General features: G+C 31.8%; 1 non-coding gene across 1 annotated transcript; it reads right to left on the bottom strand.

Annotated features, from left to right (window-relative positions):
• Positions 1–261: 261 nt before the first annotated feature.
• On the bottom strand, positions 262–368 carry LOC139869837 (small nucleolar RNA R71). The gene has a single exon (XR_011766411.1). It is a non-coding gene; the product is annotated as a small nucleolar RNA R71 (small nucleolar RNA).
• Between the last annotated feature and the right edge of the window lie 19361 nt (positions 369–19729).

Genomic DNA, 19729 nt, shown 5'->3' with positions numbered 1-19729 from the left:
CACATGGTAACTAATCAATGCCAATTTAGTGGTGCGCTGAAGGAAGATCCAAATGAACATCTTCGTACCTTTAATCGGATCTGTACACTATTTAAAATCCGAGAAGTGGAGGATGAACAGATATATCTCATGTTATTTCCCTGGACTTTAAAGGGAGAAGTCAAAGATTGGTTAGAATCGTTACCTGAAGGGGCGATTGATACATGAGACGTTTTAGTTGAAAAATTTCTTAAACAATTCTTTTCGGCATCTAAAGCCGTGAGACTTCAAGGAGAAATTTTTACGTTCACACAAAAACCAAATGAAACTCTATATGAGGCATGGACAAGATTTGGAAAGTTATTAAGAGGATGTCCGCAACATGGTTTAGACACCTGTCAAATAGTACAAATATTCTACCAAGGATGCGACATCACTACACGAAAAGACATCGATATAGCAGCTGGTGGTTCCATTATGAAGAAAACAACAACTGATGCTTACAAAATTATTGATAACACTGCTTCCCACTCACATGAGTGGCATCAAGAAAAAGATATCGTTAGATCATCTAAAGCAGCTAAAGCCGATTCTAGCCATGACTTTGATTCCATTTCAGCAAAGATAGATGTTGTCGAGAGACGAATGGAAAAGATGACTAAGGATATTCACTCAATACGAATTAGTTGTGAGCAGTGTGAAGGACCACATTTAACAAAAGATTGTCTCAGTATTGAACTAACAATGGAACAAAGAAAGAATGTTTCATACATAAACCAAAGACCTGGAAATAATTATCAGAATAATTATCAACCGCCAAGACCAATCTACAATCAAAACCAGAATTATAACCGAAATGTTCCATACAACAACCAACAAGGTCCTAGCAATAAACAAGTATCCAATAATACTTACAATCAGCAAAGACCTATTTTTCAAAATAAACCACTACAAACTGATGATAAAAAGCCAAATTTAGAAGATATGATGTCGAAGTTAGTTGAATCTCAAACGCTGTTTTTCACATCTCAGAAACAAACCAATAAACAAAATGCTCAAGCATTTAGAAATCAACAAGCTTCTATTCAAAATTTGGAACAAGAAGTGAGCAACCTAGCAAGGTTAATAGGTGAAAGAAAACTGGGAAGTCTACCTAGTGATACAAATGCTAACCCCCGGAATGAAACAGCTAAAGCCATTACCACAAGAAGTGGTATTACACTTAAACCACCTGAAATACCTGTAATTTCTGATGAAGCTATTCCTACTCCACAAGAACCACAATCTGATCAAGATAAGGAAAAAGAACCGGTAGTTGAAAAAGTTAATGAAGATAACATAGTTAAGGCTAAACCTTATGTTAAACCATACCAACCACCACTTCCTTACCCGAGTAAAATGAGAAAAGAGAGACTTGAAGCCGAGCAATCCAAATTCTTGGATATGTTTAAACAGATAAATGTTAATCTTCCTTTCATTGATGTGATTTCAGGAATGCCTAGATCTGCTAAATTTCTGAAAGATCTAATCACAAATAGAAAGAAAATGGAAGAACTCTCGACTGTTACTATGAATGCTAATTGTTCTACAGTGCTGTTGAATAAGATACCAGAAAAATTATCTGATCCAGGAAGTTTCACAATTCCATGTTTTCTGGGAAGTCTTATTTCAATAGAAGCATTGGCAGACTTAGGTGCTAGTATAAATTTAATGATGTATTCACTATAGGCTAAACTAGACCTTGGAGAATTGAAACCAACACGAATAAGTATACAACTAGCCGATAGATCAGTAAAATATCCTAGAGGGATAATGGAGAACATGCTAGTTAAAGTTGGTACTTTAGTATTTCCAGTAGATTTTGTTATTCTGGACATGGAAGAAGATTCTCGAGTTCCTCTCATATTAGGAAGACCATTCTTAAACACGACTAAAGCAATACTAGGCGTGTTCGGTAAAAAAACTGACCCTAAGTATAGAGGACGAGAGTGTTACCTTTTCTGTTGATAGAGCCATGCAACAACTGCAATCTGCAGATGATACATGTTACTACATTCAAACTATAGATTCACATGCAGAATTGTTAGAAGAATTTCCAGAATTACAAGGAACGGGAGAATGTTCTTTAGGAGAAGGAACTGAACCAATTGATGAAGCTGAAATGTTAGCTACACTCATGGCTAATGATTATGAACCAACAACAGAAGAACTTCAAATGCTAAAAGAGGAAGACAGATATCGATATAAATCATCGATAGAAGAACCACCGACATTAGAGTTAAAGCCACTTCCAAACCATTTGGAATACGCTTATTTACATGGTGAGTCTGAATTACCTGTAATAATATCGTCTTCTATTACAGAAAATGAAAAATCTCAACTCATTTCTATGCTAAAAGCTCATAAACCAGCTATTGCATGGAAGATTCATGATATTAAAGGCATAAGTCCTTCGTATTGCACACATAAAATCCTTATGGAAGAAGGTCATAAAACGTATGTGCAACGCCAACGAAGACTAAATCCTAATATGCAAGATGTTGTTAAGAAAGAAATTATTAAACTGCTTGATGCAGGTTTAATTTATCCAATTTTTGATAGTCCATGGGTAAGCCCAGTTCAATGCGTACCTAAGAAGGGTTGCATGACTGTCATCACAAATGAGAAAAATGAGCTTATTCCTACTAGGACTGTAACAGGATGGAGTGTTTGTATTGATTATAGAAAATTAAATGACGCCACCAGAAAAGATCACTTTCCTTTACCTTTCATTGATCAAATGTTGGAAAGATTAGCCGGAAATAGTTACTATTATTTTCTTGATGGTTTTTCCGGATATTTTCAAATTCCAATAGCGCCCGAGGACCAAGAGAAAATCACATTCACGTGCCCTTATGGTACTTTTGCTTACAAACGCATGCCATTTGGACTTTGCAACGCCCCTGCAACCTTTCAAAGGTGCATGATGGCGATTTTTCATGACATGATAGAAGAATGCATGGAAGTTTTCATGGATGACTTTTCAGTCTTCGGTGATACTTTTGAAACATGTCTAGTTAAGCTTGAACGAATGCTTATTAGATGCGAACAATCAAATCTAGTACTTAATTGGGAGAAATGCCATTTCATGGTTAAAGAAGGCATCGTTCTTGGTCATAAAATTTCAAAGGAAGGAATTGAAGTGGATAGAGATAAAGTAGATGTAATTGCTAAACTTCCACATCCCACCAATGTTAGAGGAGTTAGGAGTTTTCTAGGGCATGCCGGTTTTTACCAACGTTTCATAAAAGATTTTTCTAAAATTGCCACTCCTATGAATAAACTCCTAGAAAAGGATGCTCCATTCATCTTTTCAGATGAATGTATCAAATCTTTTAATATTCTTAAAGAAAAACTCACTAATGCGCCGATCATGATAACACCAAATTGGAATCTACCATTCGAACTTATGTGCGATGCAAGTGATTTTGCAATGGGAGCCGTTTTAGGACAAAGGATTGAAAAACGATTTCAACCTATTTATTATGCTAGTAAGACGTTACAAGGAGCACAAATGAATTACACAACTACTGAAAAAGAACTCCTTGCTATTGTCTTTGCTTTTGACAAATTTCGTTCATATCTCGTTCTAGCTAAAACGGTGGTCTATACCGACCATTCTGCTCTTAGATACCTATTTTCGAAACAAGATGCTAAACCAAGATTAATCCGTTGGATCTTACTCTTACAAGAGTTCGATATTGAAATTCGAGATAAAAAGGGAGCAGAAAATCTCGCCGCCGATCATCTTTCTCGTCTTGAAAATCCCGAATTAGAAGTTCTAAATGAATCGGACATACAAGACAACTTTCCTGATGAATATCTATTGAAGATAGATTATAATGAAATTTCATGGTTTGCAGACTATGCAAACTACTTAGTATGTGGATTCCTTGAAAAAGGATTATCGTACCAAAAATGAAAGAAATTCTTTAATGATATAAAACACTATTTCTGGGAAGATCCACATTTGTTTAAAAGTTGTTCCGATGGAATAATACGCCGATGTGTATTCGGAGATGAAGCCAGTTAAATCTTAAACCATTGTCACACAGGACCAACAGGAGGGCATTATGGGCCTCAACTCACAGCAAGAAAAGTTTACGATGCTGGATTCTATTGGCCTACAATTTTCAAAGACGCACACCTTCTTTGCAAATCCTGCGATGCTTGTCAAAGGGCCGGAAAAATAAGTCAACGTGATGAAATGCCACAAAATGTCATTCAAGTATGTGAAGTATTTGACATTTGGGGTATTGACTTTATGGGTCCATTTCCAAAATCTCATAATAATCTTTACATTCTCGTTGCCATTGATTATGTATCTAAATGGGCGAAAGCACAAGCTCTCCCAACTAATGATGCACGAGTTGTAGTTAACTTTTTAAAATGTCTTTTTACTAGGTTTGGAACACCGAAAGCTTTAATAAGTGATCGGGGTACTCATTTTTGTAACAATCAACTTGAGAAAGTTCTCAAAAGATATGGAGTAACTCATAAAATCTCCACCGCTTATCATCCACAAACAAGTGGACAAGTTGAAAATACCAACCGAGCTTTAAAACGTATTCTAGAAAAACTCGTAGGATCAAATCCGAAGGAATGGTCCATGAAATTGGAGAATGCACTCTGGGCTTTTAGAACAGCCTACAAAACTCCAATTGGAACCACACCTTTTAGACTCGTTTACGGAAAATCATGTCACCTTCCAGTAGAAATTGAACACAAAGCATTTTGGGCTTTGAAGACATATAATCTTGATTTATATGAAGCTGGATGTCTACGGTTAAGTCAACTAAACTAATTAGAAGAATTAAGACATGAAGCATATGAAAATTTGTTAATCTATAAGGAAAGAACGAAGAAATGGCATGATAAAAGAATCCGAAGTTCAAAAGAATTTAAAGAAGGAGACAGAGTTCTTCTTTTCAATTCATGATTCAAGCTATTTCCTGAAAAATTGAAATCAAGATGGTCTGGACCATTTATAGTCAAAAGAGTTTTCCCATACGGAACAATAGAATTAATAAATTCAAATGGGATTGAATTTAAGGTTAATGGTCACAGAGTTAAACATTACATGGATAGTCCGATGGAAGTTGACAAAGAAGTTAATCACAATTTCAACACCACAGCTAACTAAGTGTGAGGAGAATCAAGTCTTTAAAGGATAATATGTATTTCTGTTAGAGTTAGATTTTCTGTTTTCGTGTAGTTCTCGAAAATGGAACCCGAATGGTCTTTCCCTAGCAGACCCTAAAGAACTAGTCTTCTCCCCCCATTCTGAATTTTTTTTTTTTTTAGGTTTTACGAGATGAAGAGTACCTGTGAATTAAACCATGGTCTAATGCTACACGCTTTGATCACTAAACATAATAATGACACCCTTCCAAGTGAATTGGTATCATTAATCAGAGGTAAATTGGACGGAGTAAGAAAAGAATGCAGGAACGAAAATAATAAGTTACATTTTGGTAAAGGAAAATCAAAATCCGTAGCAAAAATAAGAGCACGACACCTTGAAAGATGTCACAAATGCGGAAAATGGTCACACGAAAGAAAATGCTTGACGAATCAGACATATTCCAATACCGAATTTGTTACTTTATGCAGAGATGGACCGTTCATATGTTTCGAAGAAAAAATGTTGAATGCTCGAGGTTACGCCTATGTAGCTATGGAAAACCAATTAGTCCGACTATCTTATGAGTGAGCTAAAACAGGTCACTAAGAATTCTATTTCACAGGTAAGTATGTACAGTTTTTATTTTTATTTTATTGCTAATAAATGCTAAATCGTTCGCTATAAAGTATTAAATTGGTATTCAATAAAATTAGGTTTTACGACCGAAATTATTGATATCATACAAAAATTTATTACATCACTGCGAAATTTACCGTTTATTCTTAAGGTATAAATATCTTTAATCATTCAACCCAAAATATTTCAAAAATTCGTCATGAGTTAAACTAGGTTATGGAACCGAAATTACTTTACCGAAAAGATGGGCGTATATTTTTGATAATATTTGATTGATTAAAGTGGGATAAAATACCAAAAAGATTTTTAATTCTATTTTTACTTTGTTTTTAAAATTAATATTAAATTATTATTGTAAACTTTTTAAAATCAATATATTTAAGTTTGTAAATATTTGAAAAATTAATATTTTTAATATAAGTTTGCATGTATAAAAAACAAAAATATAATAAAAATTTGGTGTGAATTTTTAATTTTAATAATATGAATTTTTAATTTTATGCATTTTAAATTAAAGTTTGGTGTGAAATTAAAAACAAAAATGTACTATATTTCGTTAAGTTAAAAATTTGATTTTTAAAATTCGTCGTGAGTTGAAAACTAGGTCGTTGAACCGAAATTGCTCTACCCAAGGGAGGGACGAGAACTTTTATTATCATTATTTTTAATCTTATTGAATTAAAGTATGCCAAAAACATTAAAAAAAACCCAAAAAATTTTACTTTTAAAAATCGCGTTTAAAAATGACAAATTTTAAAATTTTGTCGAGGGACGGACTAGGACATCATTCCGAAACGCCCTCATCCTAAAAAGAAACAAATTTTTAAAATTTAATTTAATTATATGTTTTAAAAAGTGTAAGGTTTTAATAAATAAAAAAAAGCCAAAAAATACTGTACCCGGACCCCATGCGATCGCATGGGGTTTGCACTGTAACTCCATGTGATCACATGGAGCTAAAATATTGGCCAGGATCAAAAAGCAGTCGACTAGTCTGTCTTCACCACCACACACACACAAACACCCGAAAATACTCCCAAATAATCTCTATAAATCGCAAAATTTTACCGTAATTCATCAAATTTCTTGCTCTAATCATGCCTAGGTTTGGATTCTTCAACAAAAAGGTAAAAATTACACCCCTAAACTCTAAAATTTTCTAGTTTTTGTGATAATTACTAATATTTTACCTAATGCAATTTTGTTAATTTCTAGTGTAATTAGTGTTAAATTGTTAGTATTTTATGCATATATAACCTAGATTGATGCTATTTAACATGATTTGAAGCCAAAAACTTCAAAAAATTTAGGAATCTAGGGTTTGTGTTCTTGAGCAATTTGGGGCTTTTTGATATAAACAGGTTATGGCCGATTTTTATCATGAATTATTGCTAAATTAAGTAGTGTAACATGTTTAGGTAGCTAAATGATCCAAACATTGATCCTAAACATGATTTTTGGAGATTAAAGTAGAATTTTTAGGTACAAAATTCATGAACTTGATTAATTTGATATAATTGTCATTCGAGACTTGTTTAATTGCTAGTAAAGGTTGTTTTAACATGTTATTTGAGTTAAATGCTTATGAACTTTGTATACATTTTCATATGTGCTTATTTGAAAAAGTGTAGAATTGTAAAAAATGTGAAAATGTGTATAAGTTTAATTTCGATTGAACATGTTATTGTGGTTAATTTAAGTTGTTATTTTGCTAACACTAATGCATATTTGGATGCACAAATTTTGTGTTTAATGTGTTTTGCAGAAAACCGATACTGCTGGTGCTTCATCATCATCTAGACAACCACAGCAGGAACTTGAACCAGAATATGAGCCGCAATACGAGCCAGAACCCGAACAAGAACCACAACAGGAACAACAACATCAACCTGATCAACATGTGCCTTATTATGATCTGCTACAGTTTGTTAATGAATTCATAGTATTTCTGATGCATCCACCAGTAGAATACCCAACGATTCCTGAACACACGTTGCATCCTAATCTGAGATTCGATAAAAGCTGGAGAGATTACCCGACATATCAAAGTAATAAATTCAAATTAGTAACGAAAGATGTAAAGGTGCCTAGGGTAATTGATTGGGATCCTTTGGAAAGGGTACATCTAGCTGACCGTGTTAGACTGCTACTAATTCAAAGGTATGGCAGTTCTTCTTTTACAGATTGGGAACGTCTTTTCACCATTCGTAGACATGTATATAAGGAATGGTGTGTTGAGCTGATGAGTACTATAGCATTAAATGTAGATGTAGATAGGTTAGATGATAGAAGTTTTCTTAGATTTATCCTTGGCGGTAGGATGTACAGGATGTCCATGATGGACATGGCCAGGGCATTATAGATTTACACTCCTAGTGAATTACTACTACCCAATTGTATGAGTTTGATTTATCGTGGTGAAAGGGTAGATAGGAATTTTGACGCGAACGCCGTCTGGAGGCGTATGTCAGATTATAATGTTTTTGGGCGGGCAGGAACACATACCTACTTACATATTAACAGAGCCGAGCTTCGTATAATTCATAGATTTTTGGCTAACTCGATTACACAGAGAGGTCACAACAAGGAAAAATTGACCTTACATGATTTATTTTACCTAAAGTGTATTCGAGACCCAAGAGGCTTTGTTAATATCCCTTACTGTGTTGGTTTTTATTTGTCTAAGATGGTTGAAGGAATACAGGAAGGGGGAATAATTAGAGGAGGTATTTTTGTTACTCTCATTGGAGAGTATTTAGGTGTAGATAAGGACCAAGGGGGTCCACTTTTGGAATGTAGGGAATAGGTTGAGCCTTTAAGATTGAGGGTTTATGCGGGTGCTAAGGTATTGAAGAGTAGACGCAACCAGGCAATACCCTATGAAGGTAGTCATCCACAGGTAGAGAGAGGATCAGATGAGGAGATGGAGGAAGCGGATGACATTAGGGATGTCATTAGGGAGGCTATGACTGATGTCTACCAGCGTGTAGAGGAGGTAGATATGACAAACGTGGAGATATTTCGTCGGATGGATCAGTGGCAAGCCCGGAATGATTACGAGCATTCCAGGCAACGACAGCATGATAGATGGGACTATCATCAGTGTCAGATTATGAGCCAGCTGTCACCTTAGGATCACTACGTACCGACCCGACCCGCTTACTATCCTCCACACCAGCCCGAGATGAGACCACCATATACTCTGTACGACCCTAACCAGGCATACCAGTACACCTATCACCAACCATGGAACCCGAACGACGACATGAACTGGAACCCCTATCCAGATTGACATAGTTCCAGTTGGTGATTTCTATGATTTTTATCTTTTTATTTTTATTTATTTATGTTTAAACAGATTATATTTTGATACTTTTATTGTAATATTTAATATTTTTATTATGTTAAACTAATGTTTCATATTTGATTTGAAAGTGGGATTTTAAGTCCCATTTCAAATTACCATGCATGTTTATATTTGTATGTATGTATATTGTCAATTGTACACAACAGGGTAAAACAGCGCATTTTCAAAGACTGGCATTAAGTTCAGCAAAAGCTAGTACTTTTGACGACAAAACGAAAAACAAATGTGATGTAACAACAAGACGGAATGAACAAATGATGTGCACCATTTATCATTCAGCAAACAAACGCCAATAAGTTTGGAAACTTTGGTAAAATATAATCATTTTTCTACGCTAATCACCCTCAATAATTTAAATTGTTACTGATTTCTTGCAAATGAGGGCATTGCAAGATCTTAAGTGTGGGAAGGGGTTAAATTCGTTCAGATTTAAAAAATTTTTGACTTATACACTTGGTTACCATTAGAAATACTAGTAACGCAGTAGTTGTATTAGAATCTAGTGCTCTCTGATAATAAAGAACAGCCCTAGTCTTATATACTGACTACCCAATTCTAGTAAAAATTTTCAAAATTTTCAATTAAATGAACTCAAAATCATGTTTATACATATTTATGAACGATAAAACTAGGTGTTAACACCGAAATTATTGTTACCTCGGGAAAGGACATAAATTGAGAAACAACCCAAAATGTTAGAATTCATATAAAATGGAATAGAGGACAATAAAAAGGCAAATAAAAGAAAATAAAAGCCAAGTGTGGGAAAATTTATCAAGTTATTTAAAACATATATCACATATTTTTGTAAAAATAACTGAAGATACTTTTGCTTTGGACTAATCTAAACAGTTTTACCCAATTTACTGTAATATATTTGAAAGAAAGATGGATCGACACGATGAATCAATTCCATCATTAAAAGGAAGTAAAGTCTTCTGAAAAAACACGCGCTTCTTGATTTAGGTCAGGAAGTTGTCGTCCAGAACAGCTGTAGGTTGACGAAAAATCTAGAAAAGTCATCTCTAAAATCAGCAGGAAATCCACGGACCTCAGCATCAAACAGGGTCGCCAAGTGGTCAGACTTATCCTAACCATGAGAGGATCTGTCTCGTAAAATGGGGAGGACGCCGTGCAAATTAGCTGGAAATGACTAATGAATCAGATCCCCAGAAAGGATAATCTCCTTAAAAGATCAAAAATCAGCTTTTAAGTCTGATATTACTCAATCATAGAGATTGATCTTAAAGATTGAGAATTACAAACTCATGAAATTCGATGAAATCTAAACTCGAGCTTGAACGAGAAAATATTTTGATCAAAATTACAAACCGATTTGTTTTCTGAAAACCCATTTTTAATGCGTTCATTACCATTGAAGGTAAAATCCTAGGAATTCACCTGGAATGCATTAGGTCACCTGAACCAAATCGGGTGTCAACCGTAAGAACGGTGGTTGCATAATATGGTCAAAGACAGGACCTTGTGCCAGACTGAAAAACTATAGGGTGAGCTTTACTATTGCTTCTACCAAGGATAGTAATTGCATCCGACACGTTATAGACCATAATTAAAAGCATGTCAGGGGACATTGCCTTAACAGTTGCTTGTTCAACGCTTTCCTTTACAACCGGACAGTAGTTTATCGAAAGGTAATATACGGAACAAGTATACTGGACGTGTTGCTTTCCCAATACAAGGTTAGCAAGTGGGTGACACAAAACCACAAGTTTTGAACTAAAATTTTCAAATCTGAAACCCACCAAACCCACAAAAACAATTTGCAAACACCGGTGAAGGGTTATTCCGGAAAACTTATCTAGGGTAAAAGCTAGATTAAATTTTTAAAAGATCAAATGTTTTCTTAAAGATCCAATTTCCTTAAAGGATCTAAATTTTTATAGTCATGTGGGACTGTAAACCACATCGTTACTATCATTGTTTATACCGCCGTACAGAAATCACTGATGTACAAAGTGTGAAGAATAAAGAAGTGATTCTAGTATTTTTATTTCAAGACTATATTGCTTGAGGACAAGCAACGCTCAAGTGTGGAAATATTTGATAATGCTAAAAACGAACATATATTTCATAGCATTATCCCTCAAGAAAGACAATCTTTTAGTTGCATTTGTTCTATTCACAAGTGATATTCATTTAAATAATAAAAGGTGAAGACAAAAGACAGATTCGACGAATTGAAGACACAAACGACCAAAAAGCTCAAAAGTACAAAGTACAATCAAAATGGTTCAAATTATTGATAAGAAACGTCTCAAAATTACAAGAGTACAAAATGCGAAACGCAAAGTACAAGATATTAAATTGTACGCAAGGACGTTCGAAAATCCGGAACCAGTACTAGAGTCAACTCTCAACGCTCGATGCAACAAACTAAAAATTACAAGTCAACTATGCACATAAATATAATATAATATTTAAATAATTCTTAAAATTATTTATATATTATATATATTTATATAAATCGTCGGCAGAATGCAAACAAAGACATGTGACCTGGAAAAGCTGGCCATGCGATCGCATGGCCTGGAAGGCAAAAATCCATGCGATCGCATGGTGAACAGGGACAGGTCTGGTCCTATAAAGTTCGCGAGTTTTGGACGAATTTTTACACCATATATCCTATCTCTCTATCTCACTCACGTGTATATATATATATATATATATATATATATATATATATATATATATATATATATACATACATATATATATATTTATATTTTAATTTTAATTTTAAATTCTAATAATAAGGGTATGTTAGCGAATGTTTTAAGGGTGTAAGTCGAAATTCTGTCCGTGTAACGCTACGCTATTTTTAATCACTGTAAGTTATGGTTAATGTTATTTTTAAATTAACGTCTCGTAGCTAAGTTATTATTATGCTTATTTAAGACGAAGTAATCATGATGCTGGACTAAAATATTTAAAATTGGGTAATTGGGCTTTGTACCATAATTGGGGTTTGGACAAAAGAACGACACTTGTGGAAATTAGACTATGGGCTATTAATGGGCTTTATATTTGTTTAACTAAATGATAGTTTGTTAATTTTAATATAAAGATTTACAATTGGACGTACCTATAAATAACCATATACACTCGATCGGACACGATGGGCGGGATATTTATATGTACGAATAATCGTTCATTTAACCGGACACGGGAATGGATTAATATTCTTTCTATGGAATTATTAAAACAGGGGTGAAATTATGTACAAGGACACTTGGCGTAATTGTTAACAAAGTATTAAAACCTTGTTACAGTTTAAGTCCCCAATTAGTTGGAATATTTGACTTCGGATATAAGGATAAAATGACGAGGACATCGCACTTTATATTTATGACTAATGGACTGTTATGGACAAAAACCAGACGGACATATTAAATAATCCAGGACAAAGGACAATTAACCCATGGGAATAAACTAAAATCAACACGTCAAACATCATGATTACGGAAGTTTAAATAAGCATAATTCCTTTATTTTCATATTTAATTGCACTTTTAATTATCGCACTTTTATTTATTGTCATTGTATTTAATTGCACTTTTAATCATCGTACTTTTTAATTATCGTAATTTTATTTTATCGTACTTTTATTTATCGCAATTTCATTATCGTTATTTACTTTACGTTTTAAATTAAGTCTTTTATATAATTAATATTTTACATTAGGTTTTAACTGCGGCTAAAGTTTTAAAATCGACAATCCGATCACTAAATGGTAAAAACCCCTCTTTTATAATAATACTACTACTTATATATATTTTTGTATTTTTACAATTATAAGTTAAAAATATAGCGTTAAGCTTGTTTAAAAGATCCCTGTGGAACGAACCGGACTTACTAAAAACTACACTACTGTACGATTAGGTACACTGCCTATAAGTGTTGTAGCAAGGTTTTGGTATATCCATTTTTAAATAAATAAATATCTTGTGTAAAATTGTATCGTATTTAATAGTATTTCGTTGTAAAAATAACACTATTTCCTAGTACACCTCGCACACATCAGTCAGTCATAGCCTCCCTAATGACATCCCTAATGTCATCCGATTCCTTCATTTCCTCATCTGAACCTCTCTCTACCTGTGGATGACGGCCATCATATGGTATTGCCTGATTGTGTCTGCTCTTTAATACCTTTGCACTCTGATAGACCTTCAATCCTAAAGTATCAACCTGTTCCCTACACACCATCAGTGGACCCCCTTGATCCCTATCTACACCCAAATACTCTCCAATGAGAGTAACAAAAATACCTCCTCCTCTTATTTCACCGTCCTGTATTCCTGCCACTACTTTGGACAGATAAAAACCAACACTGTAGGGGATATTAACAAAGCTTCTAGTGTTTCGAATACACTTAAGGTAAAATAAGTCGTGTAAGGTCATCTTCTCCTTGTTTTTACCTCTTTGTGTAATTGAATTAGCTAAAAATCTATGTATAATAAGTAGCTCTGCTTTGTTAATATCTAAATAGAAGTGTCTTCCTCCCAGCAAAAAAACATTATAATTTGACATACGCCTCCAGATGGCGTCCGCGTCAAAATTCCTATCTACCCGCTCCCCATGATAAATCAAATTTGTACAATCGGGTAGAAGTAATTCACCAGGAGTGTAAATCTGTAAAGCCCTGGCCATATCCAGCATGGACATCCTGTACATCCTACGGCCAAGTAAAAATCTAAGAAAACTTCTATCATCTAACCTAACTACATCCGCATTAAGTGATATAGTACTCATAAGCTCAACACACCAATCTTTATATACAGGCCTACGAATGGTGAATAAACGTTCCCAATCGGGAAAAGAAGAGCTGCCATACATTTGGATCTGATGTTGTCTAACTGAGTTAACCAGTTGGACCCTTTCCAAAGGCTTCCAATCGATTACCCTCGGTACTTCTACATTTTTCGTTACTAGTTTAAATTTGTTACTTTGGTAATTCGGGTAATCTCTCCAGCTTCGATCAAATCTCAAATTAGGATGCAACTGTTCTTCAAGAATCGTTGGATGTTCTATTATCAGATGAATCGGAAATTGTACGTAGGCATTAACATATTCTTATTGCGGATCATAATATGGTACGTGTTGATCAGGTTGTTGTTGTTCCTGTTGTTGCTCCGGTTCATATTGCATTTCTGGTTCAGGTCCTGTAGCAGGTTGCCTAGATGATGATGATGCACCATCAGTATCGGTAAATCTCTGCAAAACACATTAAACACAAAATTTGTGCATCCAAATATGCATTAGTGTTAGCAAAATAACAACTTGAAACAATTACAATAACATGTTTAATCAAAATTAAACTTATACACATTTTCACAATTTTAACAATTCTACACTTTTTCAAATAAGCATATATGAAAATGTTTACAAAGTTCATAAGCATTCTACTCAAATAACATGTCAAAATACTCATTACTAGCAATTAAACAAGTTTTAAATGGCATTTACATCAATTTAATCAAGTTCATGAATTTTAGACCCTAAAAGTCCACTTTAATTCTCAAAAATCATGTTTAGGATCAAAGTTTGGATCATTTAGCTACCTAAACATGTTACACTACTTAATTTAGCAATAATTCATGACAAAAATCGGCCATAACCTGTTTATATCAAAAAACCCCAAATTGCTCAAGAACACAAACCCTATATTCCTAAAATTTTTGAAGTTTTTGGCTTCAAATCATGTTAAATAGCATCAATCTAGGTTATACATGCATAATATACTAACAATTTAACTCTAATTACACTAGAAATTAACAAAACCAAATTAGGTAAAATATTTATAAATATCACAAAAATTAAGAAATTTAAGAGTTTAGGGGTGTAATTTTTACCTTCTTGCTAAAAAAATCCGAATCTAGGCATGATTAGAGCGGATTGTATGACGAAATTTGGTTGAATTTGGTGAAAAAATGGCGATTTTAGAGTGATATGTGTGCGTTTGCTCGTGTATGTGTGTGTTGTGTTATGAGACAGAAGCAGATCAACTGGATTTAAGTTCCTGACCAGTTTTTCTTGGTCATGCGATCGCATGGCTTTGCTTTGCAATCCCCATGCGATCGCATGGGGGTCTGTTTTTTTTTTTTTTTTTATAAAAGTCTTTTAACTAATAAAACATAAATTAATTAAATTTTAAAAATTTTGTTTTCCTTGTTATTTAGGACGAGGTCATTTCAGATCGTTGTCCTACTCCGTCCCTCGACAAAATTTTAAAATTTGTCATTTTTAAGCGTTGTTTTAAAAGCAAGGATTTTTTAATTTTTTAAATGTTTTTGGCATACTTTAATTCAATAAGATTAAAAATAATGATAATATAATTCCTCGTTCCGCCCTCGGGTAAAGCAATTTCGGTTCAACGACCTAGTTTTCAACTCACGACGAATTTTAAATATCAAATTTTTAACTTAATGAAATAAAGTAAATTTTGTTTTTAAATTCACACCAAACTTATATTTAAAATGCATAAAATTAAAAATTCATATTATTAAAATTTTTATACATATAAACTTATATTGAAAATATTAATTTTTTTAAAAATACTTAAAAACTTTAAATATTGGTTTTAAAAAGTTTACAATATTAATTTAATATTTATATATTAATTTTAAAAACAAGGTAAAAATAAAAAAAAATCTTTTTGGTATTTTATCCCACTTTAATCAATCAAATATTATCAAAATTATACGCCCCTCTTTTCGGTAAAGTAATTTCGGTTCCATAACCTAGTTTTACTCCTGACGAATTTTTGAAATATTTTGGGTTGATTGATTAAAGATATTTATACCTTAAGAATAAACGATAAATTTCGCAGTGATGTAATAAATTTTTGTATGATATCAATAATTTCGGTTACGCATACCTAATTTTATTGAATACCAATTTAATACTTTATAGCGAACGATTCAGCGTTTATTATCAAAAGATTAAAAGCAATAAAAATAAAAATAAAAGATGTACATACTTACCTGTGAGATAGAATTCTCAGAGACCTGCTTTAGCCGACTCATAGGAGAGTCGTGTGATTTGGTTCTCCATAGCTACGTAGGCGTAACCTCGATTCTTCAATATCTTTTCTTCTAAACATATAAACGGTCCTTCTCTGGATAGAGTAACAAATTCGGTATTTGAATATGTTTGATTTGAAAGGATCCGTTCATATACAATATAAACGATTCTCAATAGTTGATTACATCGCGAGGTATTTGACCTCTATATGATACATTTTACAAACATTGCATTCATTTTTAAAAGACAAACTTTCTTTACATCGAAAATTGACAGTCATGCATACCATTTCATAATATTTACATTGACTTAATAATAATCTTTAATGAACTCAATGACTTGAATGCAACGTTCTTAGAAATATGCCATGAAAGATTCCAAGTAATATCTTTAAAATGAGCAAATGCACAGCGGAAGATTTCTTTAATACCTGAGAATAAACATGCTTTCAAGTGTCTACCAAAAGGTTGGTGAGTTCATTAGTTTATCATAATCGATAATTTTCATCATTTTAATAGACCACAAGAATTTTATTTCCAGTTCTCATAAATATACGTCCCCTACATAGAGACAAAAATCATTCATATGGATTGAATACCTGGTAACCTACATTAACAAGATGCATATAAGAATATCGCCTATCATTCCGGAAAATCCTTCGGACATGATAAAAACAACATCGAAGTACTAAAGCATCTGGTACTTTGGATGGGGTTCGTTAGGCCCAATAGATCTATCTTTAGGATTCGCGTCAATTAGGCGTGCACTAATTCTCAAAATTAGTGATGTTCCCTAATTCTTAGGCTACCAAGCAAAAGGAGCATATTCGGCTTCGATCATTCAATCATATAATGCAGTTTCGATTACTTGTGTCTATTTCGTAAAACATTTATAAAAATTATGCATGTATTCTCAGCCCAAAAATATAAAGGATAAAAAGGCAAATGAAACTCACTTATTGTATTTTGTAGTAAAAATACATATAACGTCATTGAACAAGTGCAAGGTTGGCCTCGGATTCACGAACCTAAATTAATTATATATATTTATATGTTGATCAATTTTTGTCTAACAATTAGGTCAGGTCATAGTGTACCACAATCCTAATGCTTGAGACTAATATGCAAAGTCAACAAAAGTCAATTTGACTCGAAATAATTTCCAAAAATTATACATGATTAATATATTTTAAATATCATCGTTTTATATTTTTAAATATTTTTAAAAGATTATTAGAGTAAATAATATAATTCGTTTATTAATAAATAAAATTCTATATTAAAATTTATATAATAAAATATACTTTTATATATATTAAGTAATAAAATTTATAGAGTTCATTTAATATCATAAAGATAATATAATAGGTATTATTTAAGTAATTTATTACACGTAGTAAAATATGTTTGTATCACATATTTATTTGATAAAATAATATCTATAATAATAGTAAGTAAAAGTTGTATTATTTTGTAATAATAATTATTATTATAAAATATTAATATTTATAATTACTAAGATGACATTATGATAAAACGATAATTCTAATTATAATAACTTTAATATTTACGATACTTTTAATATTATTTTTAAAATAATAATTCTATTTAAAATGATAATAATAATGATATTTTATAGTAACAATGACATTTCTATTAAAATGATAATTTTTGTTAAAATGATAGTTTTAATGCTAACGATACTGTTAATAATAATAGTAATAATAAAATAATAAGAATGATAATTTTATCTAAATCAATATCTTATTTTAATTTCATCATGATACACTTACTCATTATTTCCTAATCGTTTCGTTTAATAGTTTTTAATCGTCTTTTATATCGCGTTCATATTAATGATAATAATCATAATAATTAGGTGTTACTAATTTTAGTCTTAATTATAATAATACTAATAAAAATAACTATTATGATAATATTAATGATATTACTAATAACTATCTTAATGATAATAATAATAATAATACTAATTATAACTTTAACGATAATAACGATAGTAAAAATAATAATTTTTTTTAATGATAATACCTTTTACTGATAAAGATAATAATAATAATAATAATAATAATAATAATAATAATAATAATAATAATAATAATAATAATAATAATAATAATAATAATTAGATAAAAACTATAACGATGATAATAACGATGATAATAATAATCATTTTTAATAATAATAAAAAGATTCAATTGAATATAACTTCTAATCCGTTCATCGAAACCATTCGATATCTAAATGAAAAGTTCTTAATTTTTCGCTAGCTTTCCAACGATATACATATCTTATACCTTATCTCAACCGCATATGTAACTAGTTCATAATCTATCGTCACTATTTAACGACAATATTAAATATACAAGCATGCATAATCCTATATACTCGAGCACTAGTCAGGGATACACTATTAATATATAGAAGTTAAGTTATGAGTGCTCACGTATCAATATTTAGATTCAATATTGCAGGAAAGGTACGTAGACGCAACGTAGATGATAAACATCAAATTGACCTCACGAGCATACCTTGAACATTACCCATAACCTCCATAGCTATAACCCATAATTTCCTTAGCTCTATCCCGCTCATAAAACCCGTCTTGAAAATAATGCACTCATGACCTCGTTGTAGTATTTTATGTATAATACTAATAATAATAATACTTCTAATAATAATAATAAGATTAATAATAATAATAATAATAATAATAATAATAATAATAATAATAATAATAATAATAATAATAATAATAAATAAAATAAATCATGCGTAATATATAGAGATGAGAGTTTGAATTTGTGAAATGACTTGGCCGAATTGTTCGACCTTTATAGATCCATTTTTTTTTGTCACGTAGCTCCAAAGTCTCTATTAAAATGTTTCCAGCACATAATTTACTTTTTACATGGCTGCTAACGATTATTATATAATATAATTTTATATATATTAAATCTTTATAATTAATTAAATATTATATTATATTTACGTGCATAGTTAACTCATAATTTTAGCTCCAAAGTCTCGTACGTTGTCACTCAACTCATGTACCACTTTCAGTTTTTCGAGCGCACTTTTGTACGTTTAGACAACTAACCTTTTACGTTACGCGACGTGTACTCTGATTAATAATTTGACTTACTCATCAATAAATTACCTTATAAAAAATGTAACTTATAAAATTGAGCGTTGTGGTCATTTGCTTCTATAAATCAGTGACTCGATGTTTATCAAAATATATTATTTTAAATCAGGACGTTTTATGACTAAGTTATATATATTTATATTTTCATTTCGAAATATAAATTTGAACTATTTACTTAATATAGTTATTCAAAACTAATGTTATTCAAAACTTATATACTTAGAAATCGTTTAAATATTAGAAAGTATTCTTTCGTAACGTTTGTATTTTAAAATTTAATAACGATATAACTCATTTTTACACCAACGTTTATAAAAAAAAATTATATTACATTCAAAAATCATTTTTATTGAAAAGGTTATAATAGTAGAGAT

The sequence above is a fragment of the Rutidosis leptorrhynchoides genome, chromosome 9 (assembly GCF_046630445.1).
Source record: "Rutidosis leptorrhynchoides isolate AG116_Rl617_1_P2 chromosome 9, CSIRO_AGI_Rlap_v1, whole genome shotgun sequence".
In the NCBI taxonomy this organism is placed as follows: domain Eukaryota; kingdom Viridiplantae; phylum Streptophyta; class Magnoliopsida; order Asterales; family Asteraceae; genus Rutidosis; species Rutidosis leptorrhynchoides.
Note: the sequence above shows the minus strand (reverse complement) of the source record. Positions and strands in the feature narration are given on the sequence as shown.